Source organism: Somniosus microcephalus, chromosome 8, assembly GCF_052327205.1.
Source record: "Somniosus microcephalus isolate GS21.2 chromosome 8, FLI_Smic_1.0, whole genome shotgun sequence".
Lineage (NCBI taxonomy): Eukaryota > Metazoa > Chordata > Chondrichthyes > Squaliformes > Somniosidae > Somniosus > Somniosus microcephalus.
This window is the reverse complement of record NC_140994.1, coordinates 127,808,078-127,817,442: the sequence shown is the minus strand read 5'-3', so window position 1 is coordinate 127,817,442 and position 9,365 is coordinate 127,808,078. Positions and strand designations below refer to the sequence as shown.

The 9,365-nt window shown below is 45.3% G+C and overlaps 1 long non-coding RNA gene across 1 annotated transcript; it reads right to left on the bottom strand.

Annotated features, from left to right (window-relative positions):
• Nucleotides 1-800: 800 nt before the first annotated feature.
• On the bottom strand, nucleotides 801-3,116 carry LOC147113780 (uncharacterized). The gene is made up of 3 exons (XR_015079147.1): nucleotides 2,987-3,116; nucleotides 1,886-2,032; nucleotides 801-1,657 (listed from the first exon to the last, which is right to left on the bottom strand). It is a non-coding gene; the product is annotated as an uncharacterized LOC147113780 (long non-coding RNA).
• Between the last annotated feature and the right edge of the window lie 6,249 nt (nucleotides 3,117-9,365).

Sequence of the window (9,365 nt, the reverse complement as noted above, 5' to 3'; positions counted from 1 at the left end):
AGCATAGGTATAGCAAGCAATAAGGAAGGCAAATGGCATGTTGGCCTTTATTGCAAGGGGGTTGGAGTATAAGAGTAAGGAAGTCTTGCTACAATTGTACAGGGCCTTGGTGAGACCACACCTGGATTACTGTGCACAGTTCTGGTCTCCTTATCTAAGGAAGGATATACTTGCCTTGGAGGTGCTGCAACAAAGGTTCACTAGATTGATTCCTGGGATGAGGGCTGTCCCATGATGAGAGATTGTGTAGAATGGGCCTATACACTCAAGTTTAGAAGAATGAATGAATGAGAGGGGATATCATTGAAACACAAGATTCTGAAGGGGATTGACATGGTAGATGCCGAGAGGTTGTTTCCTCTGGGTGGAGTGTCTAGAACTAGGGGGCGTAGTCTCAGGATAAGGGGTAGGCCATTTAAGACTAGAAGAGGAATTTCTTCACTGAGGGTTGTGAATCTTTGGAATTCTCCGCCCCAGAGGGCTGTGAATGCAGAGTCTGAGATAGATTTTTGGACTCTAGGGGAATCAAGGGATATGGAGATGAAGTCAGTGATCAGCCATGATCTTAATGATGAATGGCAGAGGAGACTTGAGGGGCCAGATGGCCTACTCTTGCTCTTATTTCTTATATTACAGCATTTCTCTTTACATCTGGTTTCAACGCAATCATTGAAATGCATGAATACCATTTGGCCTCAAGGTAGTCTATTGAATTTAGACCGCCAACTTGTGACCCTGAATATTCAGTTCAATACATCAGAAGAGGGGAAAATAAAGCTGTTACACAGCCCAGTGCAATTCTGATGCAAGCCAAACTCTGTTAACCCAAACTTACAAGGAGACAAAACCCAGTCCAATGTTGAACAGTTTATTTACATTTCACATCAAGAGCCCAGGTCTCACTGCTCCTTTTACAAAGTCACAAGCCATCATTCCCTACATGACCGGGGGTCTTGCACAATTCTATAAATACGAGTAGTAAACACAAAGATTGATTCTGTCAGTCAGTTTGGTCACTCTCCCCCAGGGTGTGCTTGTCAAACAGGTACTCTCCCATGCCCTTCTCAGGGGCTCCCAGTCTCCAAGTTGCTGATATGATCTCCAAGCTTCTTGATCATCTTCACCTGCTCATCTAAAAATAGTGGGTCTCCAGGAAGTCACACAATTGGGGGAGGAAAGGGAAGCTAGTTATTTCCAGCAACAGATATCAAGGGCCATCTGTGCTTCCCCTCGAGCATTTGAATTTACTCTTCTTGACTATCCTCCCGTCCAAGTGGTGAAATTGCGTTTGATGTAAATTTGCCCTAATGATCCAGTAATTCATGTGCAACAGCTGCTTAGATCCTGGGACTTTAGTTCTGTGTCCACAGTAGGCCAACTTTGTCCTCTCCCCCAACCCCCCTAAAGCATCCAGGAGCCACACGAACACAAAGCTATTGGGCATGGAGATCGCTTGAATAGGCTCAAGGATGGCAAGGATCCACCACCTCCAACTTACCCAAAAGCCCTCATTAAAGCGTCAAGAAATTACATGAGGGTCTGTGCTCACAGTGGAGAGTTTGTGCAGATCCAGCAGACTCTGGTTCACATTCTTCTCCATCTGCAGAGCTCTCTGCATTGCCTCCAGACCATTGCTCCAGACATCCTGCTCTGGTTTCTGAAGAGGAAAGTCACAGACAGTTCACTTATGAGTAAACAAAATACATAAGTACAAGGAAAACAAGGGTTAAAAAAAAAAACCATGTTACTATGAATTAGTGTCACAGGAATATAGATTTACTGCAATAAGCCACCATAAACATGGAATTAAGTTGGAAAGAATTGCTTTTGAAACAATCAGTCCAAGGGGATCCAGACAGAATTTCACTCATTTATCGAATCCAACCTTGATGTCCATCAAGATGATTTGGCCTCCACGCCGATTCTGGAATTTCATCAGTTTCTCAGCGTGCTCCCGTTCCTCATGCGACTACTCCTTGAAGAACTCGGCAAAGTGACGCAGGGCAACATCATCCCGGTCAAAGTAATACGACTGAGGAGAGAATTTGAAAAACAGCTTCAGATCGGGTCTCAATCTTAATGCACAATTAAAATAATTCTTCCCCCCAGTTAGTGAGTTTCAGAATTCAATTTACTTCACTAATCTTTGAAGACATTGGTCAGCTTCCCCTCCCTATAACAGAACAGGAACTAAAGTTTGGGATTAAGTCTAGTCAAATGAAACTGTACTGCTGGAGAAGTAGTTCCTCCTACTACCTGTCACTCCAGAGATGTTAAACCAAGGCCCATCTGTCATCCTCGGGGGGAGACAAAATATCTCAGCGCTATTTCAGAGAATGAGATTTCTTGCTAGTGTCCTGGCAATATTGATCCTTGAACACCACCAAGACAGATGATCTGATCATTATCACTGTGCAAGGGAGTTTGCCGTGCACAAATTGGCTGCTGTGTTTCTTACATTACAACAGTGACTACACTTCAGGATGTACTGAGGTAGTGAAAGGGGTTATTTAAATGCTTACTTTTTCCATCCACATCTAAAATTGTGCAAGGAACAAGATTTGTCCATCCTTCCAGTAGTATTATAGTGTAAGAGAGATCTAGGCAGTGAACAAGGCTTCAATACTAGGCTTCTCAGTACTTCAATTCAAACTAAAAAGGCAAGGAAACGAGTGAGGACCTGCCAACATTTCACAAGCTACGTCACCCCATTGAAACTGAACTTTTGTCTAATGCCAACAAGCACTTCACCAGATTTGTGCTCTTCTGTTACATCTCAGGCAACAACTGAGCTAGCTTCATGTACTAAACCTCTCAATAGAGTGCAACTGTTAGAAGGAGCAGACCATTAACTCAACAAGATCACCCAGTATTACACACTTGAGGTACACACAGGCCAGAGATATTTCTCCCAGGGAAGGAAGTCAAGAGAAATATAGTTTAAAGCCAGTTCATTGAATACAGTGACAAGGAATACAAGACTTACCATGGAGAAGTAAACATGGGAGGAATAGAGCTCCATGTTGATCTGCTGGTTAACAGCAGCCTCACAGTCCTTGTGGTAGTTCTGACACTTGGGAATTCATCTTCACTACTACTATTCACTACCAGCTAGAAAGTTCAAGAACTGACCCCTTCTACCACACGCTCTTGTATTTATACTGCTGGGGCCAGCCTGCATTCAAACAAGGAATGACCTCACCAATGATGATTGACAATCCCCGATAGCCAGTCAGGAATCTTCCATGAATCCAGGCACCAATTCAGAGCTTTGGAATACAGGCAGGTTTGGGAGATTAGTCTCTCTTTTTTGAGTCAAACATATGTATTTAAATATGGTAGTACTTGTTACAACTCATCAATTACATAATAAATCCATTACATTCATTAGCCACAATAAAACAAAGCCTTAAAAACAGCTTCAGGGTTAACAGTATAAGTGCAGTGGTAAATTTTACAGATAAACCAATAATATTAATAGTACAGGTACCCATACTGAAAAACAATTTTATGCCAGTCCTATTGGCAATCTAGTGACTCTTCATTTTTGCTTGGTATCACCTGTTGTGAGATTAGTCTCTTTGATGTCACTGCTTTTGGGTTCCTTGACCTGCTTCAAATCTGAAAATGTCTCGTTTAACACTCTCATTTGAATTAAATGATAATTTACTATTTTCAAAAAGCAAGGTGCCAAGAAGCATTCTTTGCTACTGATGAATTTTCCTACAATCGTTCCTTCATTGTCGCTGGGTCAAAATCCTGGAACGCCCTCCCTAACAGCACTACGGGAGTATCCTTCACCACGCGGACTGCGGCGGCGGCTCACCACCACCTTCTCAAGGTCAACTAGGGATGGGCAATAAATCTGGTGTTGCCAGCGAAGCCCACATCCCGTGAATGAATAAAAATAAAAGGTCAATTAAGGTGATTTGGAATGTCTGTGTTATGGAACCTGTTATGTATTGTGTGTTCTCCTCCCACCTGTGGTGGTGCTGTCACAGCAGATAAATGGTTGGGTTGTTCTCTTGGTTAAGTTTTAGCTCTCTTTGTTCGGTTCTCTTCAGAACTTTCCTTTCCTTTCAAATAAAGCACCTCATGTTTGAATCTCTGGGTTCTGAGTTCTAATTGTGTCTAGGTAGAAAGGTACTGACACAAAGTGGCGTTGAGGATCGGATGAATCTGCATTGTGGGAACTTTAGTTTTCGACTACAAAACACTCGGAACAGAGATTGCAGCATCACATTAACGTTACGGGTGCAGTGAGTAAACAGAAATTAAAATTTGAAATGTGAGATGGCTACTATATATTAGGAAACATCGGTGATTTTGATGAAAATGTGGAGCAATGGAGCGCTTATATGGAACGTTTTGACTATTTTGTTTTGGCGAATGCGGTGGCAAATGAAAAGGTCGTGCCTACCTTTGAGTATAATGAGAGCAAAGACATTCAATTTACTTCGCAGCCTTGTACAGCCACATAAGCCAGGAACTAAAACATATAAACAACTAGTGGAAATTCTTGGAGCACATTTTTCACCAAAACCTCTGGTTATTGCTGAGAGATTTAGATTTCACAAATGGAATCAAGAGGAGGGGGAATCAGTGACGATGTTTATTGCTGCTTTAAAAAGGTTGTCAGAACACTGCAAGTTCAAGGAGATGCTGAATGACACCATTAGAGACAGACTTGTGTGTGGTCTGCAAAGTGCAGCCACACAGAAGCGCCTTCTTACTGAGGACAACCTTACTCTTGAAATGGCCATTGAAGTTAGTGTCTCCATGGAGATGGCAGAAAAGGAGGCTCACCACTTGAGTTCAACAGGGAGAGTTCACAAGGTGTCGTCTCAGCCTAAAGGTGCGTGGAACAGCACATGTTACCGTTGTGGGAAAACGGGCCATCATGCTAATGACTGTTGGTGTACGGAGCTGGAATGCCGAAATTGTGGCAAAAAGGGTCACATTGAACGCGTCTGTAGAGGTAAAAAAAAGAACAGACAGAGCTGGGAAGCATGGAAACAAAATGTCTGTATTTGGACAAGAGAAGAAAAAGAGTGTTCATTCAGTGCAGTATGATGGAACAAGCAAAACAGAGGGGAGTGACACCTCTGAGGAGGAAGAGGTGCACATACTGACGGTTGTAGGTGGTCCAAATGGCTACTGGGTGTCACCACTGGTGGAGGGACAATCAGTGTGGATGGAGGCGGACACAGGCCCTTGTTTCAGACACTGTACAACAAAATGCTAAAGCATCTTACCCTTCAGCCAACAAACATTGTGCTAAAGACATATACCGGCGAACCTGTGGCCATGAGAGGCGCTATTGAGGTGACAGTTAAATTGAATGGACAGACTGCGAAACTGCCACTATATGTAGTAAAGGGAAATTACCCATCTCTAGTGGGACGTGCGTGGCTAGAGAAAATCACGCTGGACTGGCCTGCAGTCCGCATGATGTCAAAAGGGGAGTCAGGTCTGACTGCAGTTTTTAACAAACATGCAGAACTCTTCAATGGTGAACTTGGGAGCATGAAAGAGATCAGCGTGAGACTGGACATTAAACCTGACAGCAAGCCGAAGTTTCACAAAGCCCAACCTGTACCCTACGCAATTAGGCCAAAAGTTGAGGCTAACTTGGAGGCCTTAGTTGAGAATGGAGTCCTGGAGCCTGTGAGCATGAGCAAATGGGCCACACCGATTGTCCCTGTCCTGAAAAAGGATGGATCTGTTCGAATCTGCGGGGATTTTAAAGTGACTATTAACCTGGTGCTGTCTGCGGAACAGTACCCTCTTCCCCTCATTGGTGATCTTTTTACGGGCCTGGCCGGAGGGCAAAAGTTCAGCAAAATAGACTTATGCCAGGCTTATCTACAAATGCATGTTGATGACAAATCAAAAGGAGCTGCTGACAAGTGAGACACACAAGGGGCTATACAGGTACTGCCGCCTTCCGTTTGGAATTACGTCAGCCCCTGCTCTATTCCAAAGGGCAATGGATCAGATTTTGAGTGGACTGCCAGGAGTCCAGTGCTACCTGGATGACATCCTCATCACTGGGACAAATGAGGAGGATCATCTTCTGAACTTGGATGCGACACTACTGCGACTGAAAGAGTACGGACTCGGAGTTCGTAAGGACAAATGTGAATTCTTTCAGTCTTCAGTTGAGTACCTGGGGCATGTGATTGACGCTACTGGCCTGCATAAGGTGCCATCAAAGGTCAAGGCGATCGTGGAGGCCCCAGCACCCCAGAATGTGAGCCAGTTACGTTCATTTCTGGGGCTACGTAACTACTATGGAAAATTTATTCCAGACTTAGCAACATTGCTGAAGCCGTTACATCAGTTGCTATGTCAAGGCAAAATATGGAAATGGACTGAACTGTGCAACGAAACTTTCGCCCAAGCAAAGAAAGCATTGCTGAAGTCGGAGGTCCTGACACACTTCGACCCAAAGCTACCCGTGCAGCTAGCATGTGATGCATCACCATATGGTGTGGGAGCAGTCATATCCCACATCATGCCTTCTGGTGAAGAGAAACCTATCGCCTTCGCATCACGCACCTTGAACAAGGCCGAGAGTAACTATGCACAGATCGAGCGCGAGGCCTTGGGAATTGTTTTTGGAATTCGGAAAATTTCATCAGTACCTGTTTGGGAGAAGGTTCACACTCCTGACGGACCACCGTCCATTGACTTCAATCTTCGGGCCCCACACCGGAATTCCATCTCTTGCTGCAAGCAGGATGCAAAGGTGGGCCTTACTGTTGTCAGGACACACATACAACATCAAATATCGCAAATCAGACTTGCACGGCAACGCAGACGGTCTCTCGAGGCTGCCCTTGCCTGTTACTCCCCCAGAGCCTCGTCAGATAGACATGTTCGACTTTAGACAAGTGGAGGGAGCACCTGTCACTGCAGTTCAGGTGCGAAGGTGCACCCGCAACGATCCAGTCCTGTCTGAGGTAATGGACGATGTCATTCGAGGGAGAGCGATAGGAGATTCTCCTAGTTTGAAACCTTACGTTTTAAAAAGAAATGAGCTCTCCGTCCAGGCAGGTTGTCTTCTTTGGGGACGCCGTGTCATCATTTCGCCACCTCTGAGGGAACCTATACTGCAACAACTTCATACAGGCCACAGTGGGATGGTTCGGATGAAGGAGATGGCAAGAAGCTACTTCTGGTGGCCAGGTCTCGATGGAAATATTGAGGAGAAAGCCAAAACATGTTCCCCATGTCAAAGGGTCCGGAATGTTCCACAGCTGGCAACCCTACACCCCTGGGATTGGCCTGCAGAAGTGTGGCAGCGAGTACATGTGGACTTCACCGGTCCTTTCGAAGAGAAGATGTTTATGGTGGTTGTGGACGCTCGTAGCAAGTGGCCGGAGGTCGCTGTGATGAGGTCTACCATGGCAGAGAAAACAATTGAGAAACTTGGTGAGATGTTCAGCCGTTATGGCTCACCGGAACAACTCGTAAGTGACAACGGTCCACAATTCATATCACAGGAGTTTGCAACCTTCCTGCATGTGAATGGTGTCCAACACATCAGGTCTGCGTCCTATCATCCCTCTACTAACGGCCTGGCAGAAAGGTTCATGCAAACTTTGAAGCACGCCTTGAAGGCATTGCAAGGTCAGGGCTCAATCCACCAACGTCTGAACAGCTTCCTGTTGTCCTACAGGAACGAGCCGCATGCCACAACCAAAACTTCCCCCGCTTCGCTCATGATGAAGAGGCAGTTGCGGACAAGTTTTGACTTACTCAAACCTCCACGGGCAGAGCAGGTTGTCCATCGTCAACAACAAGCTCAAGTTGAAAAGAGAGAGAAAAGAGCCAAGGAGAGACAGTGTCATCCTGGAGAGCACGTCCTAGCTCGAAACTATAACACTGGACCGAAATGGGTTCCTGCTACGGTGATTGCGCAGACGGGCCCTGTGTCTTACATGGTTGAGACTGCTGAGGACGTCATCTAGAGAAGACACACAGATCAACTGTTGCTAGGAGCAGAGACAGCCAGAGGCTCCAACGGCTGGTTGGCCTGAACTGTTTCCGGATATACCGCAAACCAGCATCCTTTGCCACAGTGCTCTTCTCCAACACAGGAAGTCAAAGAGACTGTTCCACCTGTGCAAACTCCTGACTTTCGACTGACACAGGCACCTTCTCTATCTAGGCCTGTGTCAATGCCTACTGCTGTGGAAGCCAGCGATGACCGCCAGTATCCTGTCAGAGAGCGGCGGCCTCCAAGACGCTTGGATCTGTAGGCTTAGTGACTTACCCACAAGACTGGGGCAGAATAAACCCCAGGGTAAAGTCAGGGTTTGAGGCAGTCTACCTCTACCCTTGGTTAGTTGAGTGCATTGAAAGTAACTTACCTGTTGAGGAATAATGTGGACCTTTCATTTAAGAGGGGAGGAATATGTTATGTATTGTGTGTTCTCCTCCCACCTGCGGTGGCGCTGTCACAGCAGATAAATGGTTGGGTTGTTCTCTTGGTTAAGTTTTAGCTCTCTGTTCAGTACTCTCCAGAACTTTCCTTTCAAATAAAGCACCTCATGTTTGAATCTCTGGGTTCTGAGTTCTAATTGTGTCTAGGTAGAAAGGTACCGACACAACAGAACCTACACCAGGGTATTATTGATTCTCATTTTCAGTTTCTTTAGTCCCAGGACCCATTAGGGTTGACGTTCCTTTAAATATTTTCCCCGTCCCATCATACAATCCCTTTCAACGTAAAGGCAGAAATTTATCTTCCAGAAAAATGTGTATTTTCCAGTTCCTCAATAGGGGAGCTGTTACCAGGGCTGTGCTTCTTTGTAGCAAGATTGTAGGAAATGTATCGGCGAAGGGAATCAAGGGATATGGAGATCGAGCGGGAAAGTGCAGTTAGGTCAAAAATCAGCCATGATCTTATTGAATGGCGGAGCAGGCTTGAGGGGCCATTGGGCTTACTCCTGTTCCTAATTATGTTCTTACGTTATTAGCATGGAGTGGGGTGAACATTGACCTGATATATTTTATGATGCGTAAACAGTTCACCATTAGTGCAGTTCTGACCTCAGTGTGGGGGATGTCTGCAGCTGAACCACATCTGTGTCCAGCATGTTAAATTTGTATAGAACCTTGGTTAGACTACACTTTGTGCACAGTTCTGGTCACCACAGAATCATATAGAATCATAGACTAGTACAGCACAGTCGGAGGCCATTCAGCCCATCGAGTTGTAGGATTCGCAAAATTGGACTTTGTATTAATAAGGGTCAAATGGCAGAAGAGGCCATTATTTTAAAGACTGTTTTAAAAGAAGCCCAGAAAAAGGGGCATACAAAATGGCCACCATACCATGTGACCAGCTTATTGGG